This window comes from Convolutriloba macropyga, chromosome 1 (genome assembly GCF_964194025.1).
Source record: "Convolutriloba macropyga chromosome 1, txConMacr16.3, whole genome shotgun sequence".
NCBI classification, from domain to species: domain Eukaryota; kingdom Metazoa; phylum Xenacoelomorpha; order Acoela; family Convolutidae; genus Convolutriloba; species Convolutriloba macropyga.
Window position 1 is genome coordinate 47,773,073 of NC_134468.1, and position 21,579 is coordinate 47,794,651.

General features: G+C 35.7%; 1 protein-coding gene across 1 annotated transcript in view; it reads left to right on the forward strand.

The window, feature by feature from the left end:
• The first annotated feature begins 13,128 nt into the window (after positions 1–13,128).
• Positions 13,129–21,579, forward strand: part of LOC142349619 (solute carrier family 35 member G1-like) — a 128,742-nt gene continuing 120,291 nt past the window's right edge. The window contains exon 1 of the mRNA XM_075401319.1: positions 13,129–13,146. The gene's annotated coding sequence lies outside the window, so the exon portion shown is untranslated. The remainder of the gene's footprint in view (positions 13,147–21,579) is intronic.

The following is a 21,579-nucleotide window of genomic DNA, read 5'->3' on the forward strand; positions in this document are numbered from 1 at the left end:
GATGTTTGGCTCGCAGTGGGGTTGCAATGGTAACGTTTAACCGCTAAGTTAGCTGGTTGACCGGCAAATAAATGTCTCCTGGTCAGGTTTTGCTTTTGTTCGCTTGCAGGTGAGAGGTTAGCAGACGCGCATGCTGATATACCAGTTTGTCGCTCAATCGATTGCCACGGCCCATTATGTTGCCCTTGTCATGACAAGAGGCTGCATGATCAACAACGTCCTCAAGTGTACACGAAATAGAGTACGGGTTGTTCGTTTGTTGTTATACAGCTAAACCTCCAGGACGTAATTCAGGGCTGCTCAAAACTCCTTTAGCGTGAGTTGCAAACCGAAGTCTGGAATGGATGCAGTTGATAACCAAGGCTGTGAATGTGACAACGATGAAGAAAAGAGGGGAGCCTTTTCAATGTTGGAACTTTCCAGTAAAGTTTTAAAAGCCGTGTCTATTGAGAAACCACTGAGCCACTCAACTCCTCAATTGATTTGATGAAAGTGGGACCTTCCAATGTGTTCACGAAGATACGAATTCCACATCTTATACCATAGGCCACAGTTACTTTATCAATCGGTTGCCAGTTTTAGAGATTGAGATAATGCGTGCTTACATGTTTACAATTAAAAAATTTCAAATTCTAATAGACTTTGTTAAAGCAAGCGGTTAAATTTTGGAGCCCCTGGACAGCAACTCAAGATTCAACGCAAGTTTAGATCGCACTGCGCAACATCTGTGTACTTTTTTGCAACGTTTCTTATTCTGTTAACTAATTTTATAAGACTGAGTCCGTAAAACTGTTGGATTCAGTGGTAGCACCAAATATCTCAATGCCTGTTTTTTGTTTCTTTTTCGTCTGCGGTCTAAGAAGAACGGATCTCCAGACTGCGTCTATCAACACTACTGACTACAATATCTAAAATTTCCTACAGCCCTTGCTCCGATACTGCAATCATAGTTTTATTGAGATACCAGCAGTGCTGCAGAAAGCTTGTCTAATTGAGATCAAGTTCTTGGATAATGGGCCCCACCGCTAAAAAGACAAAAATGGCCCTGAACTCTCTAATGACAGGGAACACAGGTTGAAATCAACTTTCGAAGCTTACAAAATGCCGCTTGTCTTAAGAGATCTGAAAGCAGTTTTAAAATCAGTTTGTAATAATCCAACTACGCTCTCAGCTTCACAGTTGAAAATTTTGCGTTTGTCAGGAATAGCTCATAGAAAAATTTCAATCTTTGTGAAGAAGAGTATTCACACAGTAGTTGACACTATGAGATAAGCTCTCGAAATTTAACCCCTGGGGAACAGCCCCCAGGCTCATTCTGATGAAAAAAACGCCAGGGAAATAAAACACAACGTTGTTATCTAACTTTGTTAGTGATTTTTTATTTAGTTTCGATAGTTTCACATGAATTCTCGTGGGCCGCTAAAGCATGGCCAGACTTCGCGAGGGCGTAGCCAATTGGGTTAAGGAAGTAGCTCTTTAACAGTTTGGGCGGGGTTTCTTTCTGTGGAATTTTTCCCGTTGGTGTTTGTTCCTTGGTTGTTTCCAAATTGGGCAAGGCTTGCTGTGTGGTTTTTTTCTCCAAAAACACTCAATTTAACTAAATTTTTTTCATTATAGTGAGTTCGAAAAGGAAAATTTTATCAGGATGCTCGCCCAAATATTACTCTAGTTTTTTGTTCTTCATATTTTTTCAGTGACAAACCTAGTGATTCTGGAATGTTTATCGTGTAGGATCTGACAAATTTCTTACAAAATTGTCTCATAAGAACTTACAAGAAGATGCGTCCCCTTACAAGGTCTTATCAGACAATTTGTCAGATTTTAAACGATTCAAACTCTAAGGAAGCATCCTATCAGATCTTACACGATAAAACTTCCATGTTATAAGATCTTACACGATAAAATTTCTTTTTTGTTATCGGAAATATTATCGTGTAAGATCTGATAAGGTGCTTACTGAGAATGTTTATCGTGTGAATGAAAAGATTTCGTGAGAATATGCTTCTCTTATAAGATTTTATTCTTATGCAATCTTAGACAATGAAAAATCTTAATAGGCATCTCATCAGATCTTATATGATAAAAGTTCACAGTAAGCATCTTATCGGATTTCAATTGGTGCAGAATGTCTCAGCGGACACTAATACTGTGCATTTGTTGCCAAAAATTTATATTTTTAGAAAGTAGTTTTAAACTGCAACAAACTTGAAAAAAGGATGTATTTGATTTTATTACTGCTTTTGAAAAGCTTTCTCCCCGAACTGTCACGTTCATGATTTCCTAAATTTCATGGAAAGGCCGCACGGTAGAAATTCGTTATGAGTTGTATGAAATCATAGTCGCTCATTCTTTGAGTACCAAAAGGGGTTTTTCCCATTACAGCCTAGTCACCCACACCCCACGCAGATCAGTGTTGAGATAATCAATAGCCTATTGTGCCCCCGCGTCTCTTTAACCCCTGGAAGCCAACCACTCGCCAGTCGTTCTTATTTGAGAGCAAATTGCCCGACGCTAGTCGGTTGTGTTCATAATATTGCCTCGTGTTGATGCCTGATTGGTTATCAAGTTTACAAGCTGTCAAAATGACACGAGCTTTAATTAAAGTACAGTGCTTATTTTTTTTCTGCTTTGTAGTATTCTATCATTAATGTGTCTTGTTGGTCTATGTTATCCGAAGTCTGCAATGGATGCAGTTGATAACCAAGGCTGTGAAGGTGACAACGATGAAGCAAAGAAGCGAGCCTTTTCAATGTTGGAACTTTCCAGTAAACTTCTAAAAGCCGCGTCTATTGAGAAACCACTAAGCCACTCAACTCCTCAATTGATTTGATGAAAATGGGACCTTCCAATGTGTTCACGACGATAAGAATTCCACATCTTATACCAGAGGCCTCAGTTACCTTATCAATTGGTTGCCAGTTTTAGAGATTGAGATAAAAGCGTGTTTAACTGTTTACAATTAGAAAATTTCAAATTCTAATAGCCTTTGTTAAAGCAAGCGGTTAAGTTTTTATAGCCCCTGGACAGCAACTCAAGATGTTTAAATCGCAGTGCGCAACATCTGCGTACTTTTTTGCCACGTTTTTTTTATTCTTTTAACTATTTTTTTTATAAGACTGAGTCCATAAAACTGGGTGATACAGTGGTAGCACGAAATATCTCAACGGCTGTTTTTTGTTTTTTTTTCGTCTGCGGTCTAAGAAGAACGGATCCCCAGACTGCGTCTATCAACACTACTGGCTAGAATATCTAAAATTTCCTACAGCCCTTGCTACGATACTGCAATCATAGTTTTTTTGAGATACCAGCAGTGCTGCAGAAGGCTTTTCTAATTGAGATCAAGTTCTTGGATAATGGGCCCCACCGCTAAAAAGACAAAAATGGCCCTGAACTCTCTAATGACAGGGAACACAGGTTGAAATCAACTTTCGAAGCTTACAAAATGTCGCTTGTCTTAAGAGATCTGAAAGCAGTTTTAAAATCAGTTTGTAATAATCCAACTACGCTCTCAGATTCACAGTTGAAAATTTTGCGTTTGTCAGGAATAGCTCATAGAAAAATTTCAATCTTTGTGAAGAAGAGTATTCACTTAGTAGTTGACACTATGAGATAAGCTCTCAAATTTAACCCCTGGGGAACAGCCCCCAGGCTCATTCTGATGAAAAAAAAACAAAACGCCAGGGAAATAAAACCCAACGTTGTTATCTAACTTTTTTTGTGATTTTTTATTTAGCTTCGATAGTTTCACATGAAATCTCGTGGGCCGCTAAAGCATGGCCAGATTTCGCAAGGCGTAGCCAATTGGGTTAAGGAAGTAGCTCTTTAACAGTTTGGGCGGGGTTTCTTTCTGTGGAATTTTTCCCGTTGGTGTTTGTTCCTTGGTTGTTTCCAAATTGGGCAAGGCTTGCTGTGTGGTTTTTTTCTCCAAAAACACTCAATTTAACTAAATTTTTTTCATTATAGTGAGTTCGAAAAAGGAAAATTTTATCAGGTTGCTCGCCCAAATATTACTCTAGTTTTTTGTTCTTCATATTTTTTTCAGTGACAACCCCAGTGATTCTGGAATGTTTATCGTGTAGGATCTGACAAATTTCTTACATAATTGTCTCATAAGAACTTACAAGAAGATGCATCCCCGTACAAGATCTTATCAGACAATTTGTCACATTTTAAACGATTCAATCTCTAAGGAAGCATCCTATCAGATCTTACACGATAAAACTTCCATGTTATAAGATCTTACACGATAAAAATTCTTTTTTGTTATCGGAATTATTATCGTGTAAGATCTGATAAGGTGCTTACTGAGAATGTTTATCGTGTAAAAAATTAAAAGATTTCGTAAGAATATGCTTCTCTTATAAGATTTTATTCTTATGCAATCTTAGACAATGACAAATCTTAATAGGCATCTTATCAGATCTTACATGATAAAAGTTCACAGTAAGCATCTTATCGGATTTTACATGATAAAAACTCCAAAATCACTGGGGGGTGTTATCCATTTTGCAATTGCGAGCAGTTTTTGTTTAACTTATCAACAATTAACTGAACTCAAACCGTTGACAAAAATTGACAGCAATTTGTTTTTATTTTGTAAAAAGAAGCATACATAATCGATGAAGCAATTTTGGACATTTTTGCTAATAATTTTAGAATTAAAAGCAGTTTTTTGACTGACTAACTGCATGGCCAAATAAAAATGTTAATTGATTAAATTAACATGATTTATTTCAGCCTTCCAACGCAAAATTGAATTTAAAAACAAGACACAGAATTAGTGGCAAAATCTTTTGTTGAATAGTGAAACTGATTTGGGTCGATAATTAGCTAAGTGTATGTTGAGCTCCTCTTCTTTTTCCAGATTCAAAAGAGGCCAACTACCTTGCAGTGTCGTGTCTGATTCATTGAAAACCCATAATATCCAGTACTGAACCATAAGCAATCAAGAAAAAAATAAGAATTCATCCCGTCCAGATAAACAGTTTAGGAATGATTACTCATAACCTGAGTTCAGCATTGGCATGAATGAAAGAAGGTTGAATCTAACTTGGCATGACTTGAGCCAGTCTGATTTCACACTGGGCATACTGCTTGAAACACATTGTGATCATTCTTCAGTCTTCAAAATTTTCGTAAATTGGGCATGTCAATGAGAACAAAATGGCGACGTCCATATTTCGCCTTCAGCGTGCGTTCTGGTATTCATAATGAACTAACCATCAGATCACACTGACGAATTGTCGAAGATTATTTACAGTTGTCAAAACAAACATCAAAATTAGTGGCAAATTGGAGCAGTTTGTCAAAATTAGGACAATTTTTCAGTGTGATCTGATGGTTAATTAAATCTTTTTCTTCTTCCGGTTGTCATTCAATCTAAAATAAATTCTTCTTCTTCTTCTCCCAACTCCCCCTGTCACCCCACCTACCTACTTCCCGAGAGTATTTCAGGAGCAACCCCCCCCACGCCCCCCCCCCCCCCAAAAAAAAATGCCCTTTGCTGCAGAATGTCTCAGCGGACACTAATATTGTGCATTCGTTGCCAAAAATTTATATTTTTAGAAAGTAGTTTTAAGCTGCAAACAAACTTGAAAAAAAGGATGTATTTGATTTTATTACTGCTTTTGAAAAGCATTCTCCCCGAACTGTCACGTTCATGATTTCCTAAATTTCATGGAAAGGCCGCACGGTAGAAATTCGTTATGAGTTGTATGAAATCATAGTCGCTCATTCTTTGAGTACCAAAAGAGGTCTTTCCCATTACAACCCAGTCACCCCCATCCCACGCAGATCAGTGTTGAGATAATCAATAGCCTATTGTGCCCCCGCGTCTCTTTAACCCCTGGAAGCCAACCACTCGCCAGTCGTTCTGATTTGAGAGCAAATCGCCCGACGCTAGTCGGATGTGTTCATAATATTGCCTCGTGTTGATGCCTGATTGGTTATCAAATTCACAAGCTGTCACAATGCGGCGAACTTTTAATAAAAGTTTTGTGCTTGTTTCTTTTTTGTTTTTACTATTCTACTATTAATGTGTCTTGTATTTCTATGTTACATTTGCTACTTTCCGGTGTCTCTTGTTTTTCATTGTTTCAGATATCCCTTTGGTTCAATTAAAGTCGTTGTCGTCCAACAACGGTGCTGTCCTGATGGTGACAGTGTTCCACATAGTACTCTGTTCAGCTTCAGTTCGAAGTCACAGAGTCCAGCGAACACTGTGGACCAGGTTGTCGCCGAATGTGATGGTCGCCATGTACACGAACGAGTCGGGGGCTCAAAGAGAGTGTACCAGATGGCCGCGACGAGAGAATGTAGTCCGCATAAACAGATAGATATCAAACATGGTTTTCACTAATGTGAGCATCATTAAATTAGGACGCAAAAGCGCAGAAAGAAGATCCATTTTATAACCAAGCAAACTTTCGAGGTTCGATTGAGACCAATTATGCTCAAATGAAAGCAAGCCGCTTTTTGTTCATGCACTGATTAATTTCAGCTGCGCTTTGGTTATGCCAGGAACAAAGTCAACCAAGCTTTATAATTGCCAAGAATAAATTCAGCCGCGAATTGGTCATGCCATGAGCAAACCATGGCGTAATTATTTATGTTCCGAATAAAATCATGAACACAAAATCATGCCTGGTTGACTCATCTTAAAAACCAGTCTGATAATTTTTGAAGCTGACATGAACATAGCTAGGGTCAGACGAAACAACAGAATGTAATTTTAATAATTCGGTGCTGATATACACTAGTGCTTATGTACGGGTAAAAATTAACTCCAGAAAGAAATTCTTGTGAAAACAGTTCATTGAATAACAGTTTTATACAAAATGATAACATTATCACTGTTCAGCTAGACGCGTGTTTTCTTTAGTTTATTAAGGAATCAAAATTTATAATCCAAATTACGTGCAAATTTTTGAAGGCAAAAATTAGTACTTAGTTTTTTATTAATCCTTTTCAATCGATTTAACTTGCACCTACGTTTTCTTTGTTTGTTTTAACTTTTGAAATTTTTTTTTAGAATTTCTTACCACTATCCAATTAACAAGTCTTTTTTATCTACAAATTCAAGATACTTGTGCCAATTGTCACAATATTTGTAGACTGATTCATTACGTGGCCAATGTCCGAAAAATTGAACATAAACACTCGATTTTTTTGTGCTTTTACATGAACTATGATTACAGTTATATGCGTATGTGGAAACGAGTGACACTAGGCAAACCCTGTTCGAATATGATTTAATTTAACCCTTTCCCTCGGATCTAATGACTAATAGGAAATCAAGCCATTTTAGTGATTAATAAATCCTCTAGATACTAATTCTGGGTTAAGAGGACCATTAGTAGCTTTGAAATTACCCATAGCACTTTTCACAAGAACAGTCAAGTCTTTGAATTTGGTCTCAAATTATTAACTTAAGTTTTGGCCAAAAAGTTTCGGGACAATCTCATGCTGGTTTTTTTTCCCACAGAACGCAAATCTTATTGAAATTCGCCTTTTCGGACACTGACCCCATAATGTTCAAGTTGGTCAGTTTTTTTTGTTAAATCAGGTTTCAAATTCCTTTTTGATAAAGCGGTTTGGGATCCTTTCCGTTTTTATGCCCTCGAGGACCTAATGCACCCCATAGTTAGAGAGAACGTGCCATTACATAGGAAATTTATATGAAAAATATGGTATATTCGTCGGGTTTTCCCATTACAGCCCCCATGAAATTTGAACCCCCGTTATTGTATAATTATTATGATTGTGGTTTCTTCGTAATCGCAGCGCAACAGCATTAGACCACAGCGGCCTGCTCTCAGTTGCCTTTTTTAATTATTCCCCACATTTAAGACTCGCCTTTTTCATGAACAGCATTGCTCATTTTGGTGGCTTCGCCCACTTTCTTGCGTCTGAAAATTTCACGTGGTACCATCATTGCTGCTAACATTTGTCAGGTTAAGGTCAACCTGCAGCTAAGGCTAAGTAAGAGCTCATCCTCACACAGAACACTTCACGAAGGCAGGCTTTTGATCTCGCAATTATTGCCAAATGAATAAAACGCCTTACTTTTCGGCTGCCAAACCGCGGAGAGTATCTGAGCTTTCAAGGTATATGGGAAATCTAGACTGAAAAGAAACAAACTGTGTGTTCGAAATAGGGCGATATTAGTTATTGAATTTGATCGAATTCGTAATTGTAATCAGATTAAGGGTCAGCCAGAAGAAAGTTATCAGAGAGACCATCTGAATATCACGTTGTAATTGTAATAAATGCGAAACTATTATCGGCGGTTACTCAAAAATTAAACGTTAATGGACGATTTAAAAAAAACGAGTTAACGGTTTCTTTTCAGATTTACCCCAGAACCTGGCTTCACTATTGGCTGTCCTGCTGTTTTGCAGATGCAATAAGCAGGAGAGCTAGTTAACATTCAAGATTGAGCAACTATCTTTGATATCTTTTCCTTTCTGCAGTGTCTGTTTCTGTCCACCACATGCTTAGTGAGTGCATATTACTTGTATATTTTGGTATTTTATGTGATGACAAGTTCTTTGTAACTGGTTCAGATATAGGCTCATTACTGTACAAAAACTAGACGAACTGTAAGTTGAGGGATTGAAATGAATATTTACTTCAGATAAAAAACTTGAATTTGATCCCAGTCGTAATTGTGATCAGATTAATGGATAGCCAGAAGAAACTTATCACAGAGGGCATCCGAATATCACCTGATAATTTTAATAATTTTAAAACTATTATCGGCGGCACTCAAACATTCAATTTCAAGGGACGATTTAAAAAAAACGAGTTAATTGTTTCGTTTAATATCTGACCAAGAATTTGGCTTATCTGTGCTGTCCTGTTCGTTTGCAGATGCAAAAAACACTTCGGTGGAGCGCTAGTTAATTTTCAAGGTCGAGAAGCTATCTCTGATATCTTTTCCTCTCTGCAGTGTCTGTTTCTGTCAACCACAAGCTTAGCGAGCGCATATTACTTGCAAGCCCAATGGTCTTGCCATGTTTTTACATATTAATATCTTATGCGATGATAGGTGCTTTGTAACTGGTTGAGCATTAGGTTCTTTTCGGTACAAAAACTAAACGACCTGTAAGTTGAGATATTGAAAATTATTTATTAAATAAAATGTGCTTGAAGTTGATCCGAGTGCTGATTGTGATCAGATTAAAGGATAGCCAGAAAAAAAATTACCAGAGAGGCGATCTGGATATCACGTGGTGTTTGTACTTATTGCGAAACTATTATCGGCGGTTACTCAAACACTAAACTTTAAAGGACTATTTTAAAAAAACGAGTTAAGGGTTTCGTTTTATATCTGCTTTGCATATGCAAAAATCACGTCGGTGGAGAGCTAGTTGTTAACTTTTAAGGTTGAGAGGTTATTTTTGATATAGTTTCCTTTCTGTAGTGTCTGTTTCTGTCCTACCTAAGCTTAGTGAGCCCGTATTACTTGCAAACGCAGATGCACGTACCATGTTCTAACAGATTGGTATTTTATATGATGAGACGTTCTTTGTAACTGGTTCAGCAATAGGCTCTTTTCTGTACAAAAACTAGACGACCTGTAAGTTGAGAGATTGAAAAGAATATTCATTTCGGATAAAAAACTTGAATTTGATCCCAGTCGTAATTGTGATCAGATTATTGGATAGCCAGAAGAAACTTATCAGAGAGGACTTCGGAATATCACCTAATAATTGTGATAATTTCGAAACTATTATCGGTGCCACTCAAACATTCAATTTTAATGGACGATTTGAAAAAAACAATTTAATGGTTTCGTTTTATATCTGACCAAGAATTTGGCTTATCTGTGATGTCCTGTTAGTTTGCAGATGCAATAAAGACTTCGTTGGAGCGCTAGTTAGCTTTCAAGGTTGAGCAGCTATCCTTGATATCTTTTCTTTTCTGCAGTGTCTATTTCTGTCCACCTCAAGCTTAGCGAGCTTATATTATTTGGAAGTCCAGATGGTCTTGCCATATTTTTACATATTGATATCATATGTGATGATACGTGCTTTGTAACTGGCTGAGCATTAGGTTCTTTTCTGTACAAAAACTAGACGACCTGTAAGTTGAGAGTTTGAAAAGAATTTTCATTTCAGATAAAAAAACTTGAATTTGATCCCAGTCGTAATTGTGATCGGATTAATGTATAGCCAGAAGAAACTTATGAGAGAGGCCATCGGAATATCACCTGATAATTGTAAAAAATTTTGAAACTATTACCGGCGGTTACTCAAACATTCCATCTTAATGGAAAATTTAAAAAACGAGTTAATTGTTTCGTTTTATATCTGACCGAGAAATTGGCTTATCTGTGCTGTCCTGTTCGATTGCAGATGCAATAACCACCTCGGCGGAGCGCTTTTTAACTTTCAAGGTTGAGCAACTATCTTTGATATCTTTTCCTTTCTGCAGTGTCTGTTTCTATCTATCACAAGCTTAGCAAGCGCATTTTACTTGCAAGCCCAGATGGTCTAGCCATGTTTTTTACATATTGATATCTTATGTGATGATATGTGCTTCGTAACCGGTTGAGTATTAGGCTCTTTCCGAACAAAATCCAGACGACTTGAAACTGCTTAGGCTCTTTTCTATTATAGCCCCCAGCCTTTTGTAGCCAACCTGTTTGCACCCCCAGAAAACTTATCGATACTTGTTTAAAATAACAGTAATATGTCGTCATCAGGTCTAAATTGAAGGGATTTACTCTGTAGATTAATTAAAAAATAGATTGATAAAATTTTCTTGGACAAGATGAACATCGAATTGATAAAAACACGCATTATTCAACTGCTGCTTACATTATATGTAAAATGTCATTTCTTGCATCCCGGGTCGAGGAATTCGTCAAAATTTATGTAAGAGATGCAATGACAACCGCTGGAAGAAATATTTTTCAGCGGGTAAATCGTACACATTATGCCGCTTAATCTGCTTATTTTTCAGTATTTTCTTACATAATTTAAGCACTTTTCAGCACATTAGGCGGATAATTATGTAAGAACTAACTGCTGAAAATACGCATTTCCTACATAACTTTCAGGACTTATATTACACAATATCAGAACTTATCTTATGCATTTTCAACGGTTTCCTTGCCCAAGTTGAAAATTTTTGAGTTGTTTTTCCCGCTCTACATTCAGAAGAAGCAACTGTGCAAGACTAAAAAGCATTGCACTAGGCAGTTCAACTTAAAAACAGTTGGATATCTGCCAAAAGACTTAATAATTTTGTCAAACCTTAAGATAAAGCAGTTATTGCAGCTGATGTATAAAACCAAATTACTTGATTGAATGAAACCAGGTAGCTTAAGTATAATTATCTTCCATCCGTTATTTATGATGAAAGTGTGACGCTTTTCACTCGGTCTTTTTTCAAAAAAATGATTTTTCATTTAAAAAAAACCACACAGAGTTTTGATTGATTAGTGGCCCTTCATAAGTGCAAAAGTTGAAGGAACGTACATCCTGACTACGTTATAAGCAATAGTGTGCAAAAAAAGGCATGTAAAATTGTGTAAGAAAGGCGCTGAATCCGCTGAATTTAAAATTTTCACAAGTGCTGAAATTATGATAGAAAAGCGCTGAAACCTCTGAATTTAAAATTTTCTTAAGTGCTGAAATTATGTAAGAAATGTGCTGAATCAAATGCTAATTTTATGCAAGAGATGCGCTGAAATGTGCTTAAATGTTTTATTTCAGCGGATTCAGCACCTTTTTATAGATTTTCAGCGCAATCAGCACAAACCTTACATAATTTAAGCACATTCAGCGGATTTCTTACAAAAGTATCCGCTTACAGCTGCTGACCCCTCGACCCGGGATCTGCCTTAATTTCAAAACTTCTTCGCTGCATCATTTTATTGTAAATGCCCTTTGTGTTTAATTGACTATGTAAGTGTATGAAATCCAAACAATATGCTATTATATGTATAAGTGGGGGGGGGGGGGTGCAAATTGACGTGTGGGGGGGGGGGCAACAACAGATAAGAGCCGAGCATTGTGTTCATGGGTGGGGGGGGGGGGCACAAACGAAAAGGATGTCTTCAATTTCTTTTTCAATTCGCTGTTTTTCAAGCTGTTAGCGACAGAATGGCGTCAAGCTGTTTTTCAAGCTGTTAGCGCATGTAAATCCCGATTACAGTTTTACTCAGCCAGGGTCATTTTGTAAAGTTTCCCTAATTTGTTCCCAAATATGTATTTGTTTTTAATTCAACTGAACATCGACACTATGAGTAAACTGCAGGCGCCTACTGTGCTTTAACAACCGTATGTCACGGTTCTGAACAAAAGTATGGAGTTAGCTGGGATTAGTCGAGCAGGTTGTGATGAAAAGCTGGCGCAAATTAAAAGAAAAAATTGTTTTTGATTTATCAGAATAGTACCAAAGTTGTTACGGAAGCCCAGTGGTCAGTTAGAGGAAAAGAGTAACTATTATATGGTATACAATTAAATCAGTGATATTGAATCGAAGAGACATTAATATCACATCACGTATAATTTTCCTTTTTTGCTTTTTATCATTGTCGAGCTGAGCTGTCAAGGTCGCATGTTGTTTACAAAAGTTGTTAATGTTTGTGTTAATGTAAAACAACAAGAGTGCCTAGTTCTGTATGCACTACCATTTGGTTGCACCAACAGTAATAGAATTGTGCGCTCTTTCTCTGATTTCTCAGTCCTCTCATTGAGTGTTGTTGATAGTTGAATTTTTGTAAACATCCGACCCTTTTTTAACTAAACTTTTTTATCGCTTTCATTTGAATAAACACCTATTAGGTGGGGGGGGGGGGGGGGGGGGGGTCAGCATTTTAAATTGCCTGGATCAAGTATGCGTTCTTTTTTTTCAGTTGAAATTGTTTCCCTCTGTTTAAGTGAAGTAATTGTGGCCCATGTTGTCCTTGAAATGACTTCCCGCTTTTTCAACCCTATAACCCTATTTGTTTAAACCCCTATCATTTCATCCCGCTCATTTCGACCCTCTATCATTTCCCCCGATTTTAATCATTTATATAATTGGTACTATTAACATTGGTTTTACAATGATCGCCAGTTATGGTGAACTTCTTTGAATCATATTATGATTTTTATCTGAAGTCCTCCGGGTCATAAAAAGAACGTTTTATCTGTAAATACAACGTATTTTGTTATCACTTCAAGTTATCTATCACTTTCTGGAAATTTTGTATAAATAATTTGTGGTGTCAAAATTTTCCTCTCTCTGTTCTAAAGTTCGCTTTTTTGAGTTTTTTTTATTCTAAGGTTATCCTGAAGTTTTCTGATGACAATTATAGATAGGATGCAGGGAATTACATCGAATAATTTTTTCATAATCCGATTCAGGGTTTACCTTAGAACCAGGCTATGAGTTTACTATTTCACGGGCAATTATGCCTACATGCACTGTGTCTCTGTGTCTCCTTCATTTTTTTCCTGTGGCAGCTTCAATGTTTAAGGACTTTCTAAAGTAGAAGCTCCCAGTTTTTTGTTTTCTTACTTAGGTCCAGCGACTCTCTCATTTATGATCCAGAAAAAGCTTTTCTACCTAATGCTATATTTTGCAGCATGTTTTTGTTTGTGTAAAAGCTATTTCAGGGTCACTAGAAAAAGCCTGAAAAATGCACCTGAGTGACCTGAATGGTTAAATCATTTATCACAGAATAAAAAGATGAGTGTTACCAATTAACAGACCTGTTTTTAAATATTTCAACAGAGACTGACCTATGTGTACCCATTCCACACAGAGACACAGAATCTACTAATCTACTAGGACCTGCTTAATTCGTCATACACTTCAAAGTCGGATTGTCTTTTCCTTAATCATTGCTATTCATTTAATACCATATTCGCTTCACATTGTTTCCTTTTTTATTTCCGTGAGAAATATTTTTGTTCTTACAATATGTGAACGAACTAATGCCTGCTTTTGTACTGGTTATTGTTTTCATAGCTTTTGAGGTGAGACTGTTCTTTATAATTTATAAATAAACAAGGGTAAAAGTTCCAATAACCGAGTGTCATAATGCAGCGGGATGCTTTGGAAGCGTTCAACTCATTCATAGTTGAAGATGAAATTCTCAGTGGGTTCGGTTCTTGCACTGACACATTACACAGGTGACGTAAAGAAACTATAATTTACTACCTTATAATATCATGCTTTCAAAATTCACCAGAATTAACAAATTCGGGAGACATCGTGCCCCTAGTTCAGACCTCCATATAATCAAAATTTGTTATAAGTCAAAGATAGCCCTAGTACATACCTCGACTAATGAATAGATTCGAAATGTCTAGGGGGATTTAAGGGAATTGCAAATATTGATTTATGAACGGTTGCACGGTTGAGGTACCTCGTTAAAGTGAAGCAAAAATCTTTTTATGGGTCGAGATCAAGTCTTTGCACAGGTAATTTTGGTCATGCATGGTCTGTTCATGGTTCGAGAAATTTATTCTGATAAGTCTATTTTGTTGAACGAGGAAAAACTTTTGATATCTATTTTTTTGCGTCCGAATATACTGAAACAGACACACTGCAAATTTAAAAAACATTGAGCAAAGATAATTGGTACTCCAGGTGTGATTCAGTGCAGGGCACGTATAAATGCAAGTCTTTCTAATAATATATCATTAAAAATCAATTGCATTATTCATATCAGACTTGAATCGCACTTGGCAAAATGATTGCCAAGTAAAAAACTAACTTTTCAAAAAAATTTCGAGTGAAAATTTGAATTTCGAAAAATGTTATAACGTGCCACGATTTTGGGGCTTTATTTTTAGCCCCTTTCTCGGGGTGCTTTGACAACACCCCAAAGATAATCAAAATTATCCAGTAGCATCAGGGGTCAGAGGAGGCCATATTAATGGTTTTCAACCGGTTTTTAGCCATTTCATCAGTTTTCAATTGAATTACTGTCCCAAAATAGCCAAAATCTCCGAATTTTTGTAATTTTCTGATTTCCCAAATGTCGATCTTAGCAAACTGTGGAAAAATGTTACAGAGGAGAGGTCAGCGAGGGTTCCTTTGCTGGCCCAAGAGCTTGCAATAAATAAACTCCCAATCGATCCAATTTTGGCTGAAAAACGAATGGGACCCAAAATCGGCAACAAGAGGAATCAATCCCATATTCTTCTAATGCCTCAATTCCAACTAGTCCGTGAGCCAACGTTAACCTCAGTTAGTTCTGGTACCATCAGTGGGTTATAATTATTCGGGTTATAATTTTTGTCTTTTTTGGTCGCTTGCGGCCAACTGAGTGTTAACGGACCCTGATTTTTGACCAAGCTAACGGATTTTTTTTTGTATTCCTGACCTTTTTTGAGTTAAAAAAACAGAATTGGTGACAGTCTGTCAAGTAAAAAATTTGCCCCAGTCTGGCAAGTGAAAAATCAGAACTGGCGCAAGCCTTGCAAGCGAGACATCCGAATTGGTGCAAGTCTGACAATTGTAAAATCAGTTTGAACGCAGGTCTGGCAAGTAAAAAATTTACATTAATCAGTAAATGAATAAGTAATGATGAGGACTTGCTTTTATACGTGCCCAGTACTGAATTTTATTTGAGTAGTGGGGAATTTGTGCGCAGAATTTAGCTTTTGTCAAAATGCTCATTTTGCCCTGTGCGCAGAATTTGGCTTTTGTTAAAAAGCTCATTTTGCACAATCTCGAGCACTCGGAGCATCATAAAAAATGAGCATTTGTCTCACGTATTTACTCAAATTAATATTTTTATGTTACTTATACCCTACGTTTTATCTCTTACTATATCTCTGATTACATCTCTTACTATGTTTTAATTTTGAATAGGAAAACCCAGTCACAACTATGGCTTTTACCTACTCTATAGTTTTGGTAAAGATTATAGTATTGGTTTAGCTTATAGTATTGATTTTAAATCGAGCTAAAGCGAAACCTGTGGTCTCAACCATAACAAAAGATGAGGTTTTTACCAAAGCGCTAGCTTTGACGCACAGGGCAATTTTTCCCAATACTTGGGTTGGGTCTATATCTATTCTATAGCAAAAGATAAAGATCTATTTATAGTAAAAGATAAAGATACTTTGAGGAAAAAATAGTTTATATTGTATCTAAAAATAGGGAAAGATTGCTCACTAAAATGGGAAAGATAGTTTACTAAAATAGTTTACCAAGATAGTTTACCTACTAGTCGATCTTTAATAAAACTTTATCTGCTACCAATAATTGGTTAAAGTTAATATTATTTTCCAGTGCTTTTTAAAAACTTCATTACATTGCTCACAATTATAGCTAACTCTATGCATCTTTTTAACATGGCTTGCAATATTATCTCTAGAAATAAGAGAAGAACAATTATTACAACTATTTTTCTGACAGGCGTTGCTTACATGTATTTTATTCTTACAAAAAATATTCTATTCTTAGTAGTGTTACATTTAATACATATTTTTACACTCGTATCCTAATTAAAATAGTTATTTTTATCTTCTTTAGCTCTAGTGCTATCATTATTAATATCTCTAGTGTTATGGTGAAACATGGGCGAAGCCCCATTGTTAGTATTATCTCTAGTAATATGGCGAAGCATGGGCGAAGCCCCGTCGTTTGTATTATCTCTAGTGTTATCTTTAGGACCATCTCTAGTGTTATTGTCAACATAAGCCCTAATGCTAGATCTAATCCTTTTATGACAATCATTCATAGTACATACACAACCAAATCTTTTGTCATTACACATATTACAATCTGTTATTAGCTTGCTAAGGAAACCAGCGTAAAAACTTCTTAGTGTAAAAAATTGCTTAAATTCTTTATAACACTAAGCACTTAAACATTTAATTGAGGGACATTATTCCAATTAATTTAAATACATGATCCCTTTGTACCATTAAACCTTCTAGCTTTGTATTAGCAAAAGTGTTGATTTTGTTTTTTCTGCTATCTATTAAATTTAGCTGAGGGTTCAATTTAGTGCTACATTGTAAATTTATATATTCACTTCCTTTTTTACAAAAGTTTCCATTTGTATCCAATAATTTATAAAAATAATTCCCTCCCATATTTGTTTTATAACACACTCTTTTTATGTACATATATTTCAAACAGATTACATACAGTTTCATATTTTTCACTAATTTTTCAATACTTTAACCACCTCATGTTTAGCTAGATCTTTGATCAATTTTACATCTTACTGATCAAGTGATGTTTGTCTCTGAGCTAAATTATGAGACTCACGATTATCTTCTTCTTCTTCTTCTTCTTCACCCCACCCACGAACAACTCTAGCAACTATATCACAAATCAAACCAGTTGCATTAGTTTTTTTAATTGTCTATCTTCGTTTTCACCAGAGAAAAGATAAAAAAGAGAAACTATTCCAACAAGAGAGGTTGCTAAACTGGACATAGTAGGGAAAAAATCATATAATTTTATTTTACTTTCAATAAAAACAAAATTGGGTTTACCACCTTAAACTTGATAAATCCTTCTAAATAGAGTTTATTGTTATATTCATCAATAAGTTCTTTATCTTTATCTTTCTTCAAACTAATTCTTAGAATTATTATTAATTTATCTTTGATCCGCTGTTATAGTTCCTTTATTATTTTAAATGTTTTATATTAAATCTACCCACTTCTGAATCATAAAATAATGATAAAATATTCTATCTATCTATTATTTACCGCAATAAAACTACGTTTTTCTTATTATATTTCAACATACCATATTTATTTTCTCTGCATTTTTTATGTAAGTCTTGTTTTCATTGAAAAGTAATTTTAAAGTTATAAAAGAATGCTGCATCATTATAAAAAGTCATATAGAGAGTATCTGTAGTAGATCAAGACATTTTATTTATCTGAGCAGGTTTATGACACATAACAGTCATCTTTATATTGTCTTTACTTTCTGTTGTGAAGAATTGTGCAATCTTTTGTATCTAATTTATCACCCATGTCATCTAATACTGAAATACTATCTTTATATTTAGATATATCAATTTTCAATAAATCATTAATATCACCAACATGATATCCCAGCCAATCAATAAAATTTTTACAAAAAACTATTAATCATCTTCGGTATAGTTTTCTGATTTATCTTTAGCTATGGTTGAAGTTGTAGCTTTATCTTTATCTTAGCTGTAATTGAAATTGTTGTAGTAGTTATAGTTGAAGCTTCATATTTATCTTTAATTTTATCTATGGCTTTCTCATCATCTATTGCTATAGTTGAAGATTTAGTTTGATCTATAGCTTTATCTATATCTTCATCTTCAACTTTTTGCATAGCTGAATATTTATCTACACTTGTAATTGACTCTAAACACTCTTTTACAAAATAGTCCTGTAGCACCATAAACAATAGTATCAAAAGTTAATTCTACAAACTTAAACTCTTTTAACTCTTTTTCTATATATCCCTCAAAGTCTTCTTTTATGAACCCATATCTATCATCAGGTGACAATAAAAATATTATACTCACTAAAACTATAACAACAAATACAATTCCAAACCAATACTTTTTTATTCGCCAAAATGAATGTTTTAACTTTTGATGACATTCATGTCAAGTATAATATTGAGAATAAAGCTATGAGTAATACTGTTTTAAAGAGAATAGGAGAACAGATAATTTTAACACCAATAGGGGATATGATAAGAGATGAAGAGATAAAAACACATCAGAATATAGATCATAACATAATCGTTAGTTTACATCCAAATGAGGGCAGTCATTGGGTTTTAGTTATAGAGATAGGTTAGGAGGAATAAAATATTTAGATAGTTATGGTATAAAATTACCACCTTTATTTTTCCAAAAGTATACTAATTTAGGTTTTGATGAAAGAATACATCGAGGTATTGATAGTTGTCGTGGAGCTTATTCTCTATATAGAATTTATCTTGTAGATTTAGGATTTCATATTAATTACGCGTTAAATCGATTAGTAATGTAATACAGAGATGTTTAATCACAGATGAAGATGTAGATATAGATGCAGATAAAGATATAAATAAAGATATAGCCAAAGATAAAGATGAAGGTAAAGATAATATCATATATATATATATATATATATATATATACATATATATATATATATATATATATATAAATATATATATATATATATATATATATATATACATATATATATATACATACATAGATAAAGATATATATAAGGATATTGATATGGATAGAGATAAAGATAAAGATATAGATAAAGATAAAGATATGGATATAGGTAAAGATTTTATATATATATATATATATATATATATATATATATATATAAATACAGCTAAAGATAATGCTACATCAACAACTATAGATAAAGATGAAGATAGCTTCATATAATTAGATAAACTGCCAAGTGTAATTAAACCTTCAATACCAGAAAGTTTTAGATGTATGATATCAGGTCCAAGTGAATGCGGTAAGACTTTTTTATTGAAGAACCTATTCTTAAAATATTTAGACTTCGATAATTTTTATATTATAGGACCAACAGGAGATCAAGCCCCATTTTTATTTCAGATATCAATGAGTTAGCTAAACCAGAAGATCTAGATCAAAAACACAAAACAGTCTAATGGTTTTTGATTATGTTTCTGCTAAGTTACCTATAATGAATGAGTGTTTCTGTAGAAGTAGACTTAATAATTGTAAAATGTTCTATCTTAATATGAACATGTTTTTTTTACTAATAGACAAAGTGTTAGAGATAACTGTAATCTTTCACTAGGTCGACAACCTCGGGTTCCGCGTAGGGTGGCGATAGGGGTAGGTTTGAGATCATAGTCTCCACGTGGAGTTTCCGGACCGTGGGGTCGGCTGAACATTTTCTTGGGTGAGATCTTGCTGGTTTCCATTTTTCCTCCCAACTTGTCGGCGAATGCCTGCGATTGTTTCAGGGCGATCAAGTTTGCTTTGGTCAACTTTTTGTTGGCGGTTGCCTGTGTGGATGATTTCCTTTCCTTTTTGGGAGAGACTTCTTGGTGGCTCTTTCCTTTGATTTTGAGGTCGGATGCTTCCTCCTTGTTTGCTTGATAGGCGAGATGCAATATGCGGCGGGGGCTCTGGAGGGGCCGGGCATATCCACTGGTGTTGACTGTGAAGCTGAACTTGGCGCTGTACTTTTAAAGATTGTTCTTGTCGGGGAACTCCTGGTGCCTTGGGCTCCGGCTTCGGCTTTGCGCTTGAGGGTTTGCTCTTCTAAACAAAACTTTTGTTTTTTTTCTTTTTTTCAATTGTGTTCACCTACTGTCTTGAACGCTACAAATTTTATGAGTCGGTCGGAGCTTAGGTTCTTCTTTTTTGTGCTTGGGGATTTGTTTGTTGAGGTTCTTGTACAATCGCTGTTTCTGTTGAAATTGCAATGTCAATTTTTCTTATTACTGTGTTTTTCCTAAAATGTGTATCTATAGTTACTGTATGAGGAGTATAGTTAGTAATCGTTCCGTCTGGGATAACCGACCACAATATTTTTAAAGTTCCTCTTGGTTCAGGTACTCACCTTCTAATCGTTTTGCGTGCTAAATTTTTCCTTGCTTCATCAACAGTTGTTGTTTTATCTCCTAATATAATGTTTATTTTAGAGGTATTATCGTATACCTGTTTGCTATGTTCCCGAGTGGGGCATTGTCCGAGTTGCCATCTGAGTCTGATTCCGATCTCTGGGGAGTTGGTTACCAAATGTTGAGGTTGCCCTCGCCGTTAGTCTCGTGGTCCCAAAGGTCGCTGGGCGTCAGGGCGTCGTGTTGTAGCAGCTTCTTGTCTCGGTAGAAAGATTTTATCTTAGAGTATGACAGATTGTTTTTGTTTGGTTGTTTTAGTATATTTGACAATTCAGTATTAGGTGGTCGGCCAAAGTGTGCTTCGATGGGAGTTATTTTTGTGACCATATTGGGAAATAGTCTGATCGATTCGATTATAGCCGAAATTTTTTCTGAGTGCGTTGTCCTATCCCATACTGGTTCTGTTGTCATTGAGGCTAATCTGCATTTAAGAGTTTGAATGATGCGTTCGACCATATCTGTCGCTCTATGGTCGTGCGTTGGGGAAAAAATTAATTTCATGTTTTTGGTTTTGCAAATAAGGTCGAACGATTTGTTCTTAAAAGCTTGGGCCTGATCGCAGCGGAAATTGCGTGGTATGCCGTGGAATTCTCAGTAGTTTTGTAATAATTTTATTGCGGTGGGCGTGTCACAATTTGGGTGTACGATTGCCGAAGGGTAACGAGAGTATCGGTCTATGGCTACTAGTATATAGGTGTCATTGTTAGATTAGTTAGGTATTGGGTGTGCAAAGTCTATTTGTACCTCCTGGTTTGGTTCATGTAATGTTGGCAAATTCCCCAGATGGGATTTGGGTATTAGGGGTTTTAAGTATTTGCCTTGGTCTGTACACTGCTTGCAGTTCTCTGCTCGGAGTTTGATGGTTCTGTGAAAGTGAGGGAACCAGATTTTGTTGGCTAGTCTGATCACTCCGACTTGGCCGGGATGCGTGCGATGTACTGCGTTGATCACCGTGTTCTGGATTTGATAGGGTTTTACTATTTTCCCATCGTATAA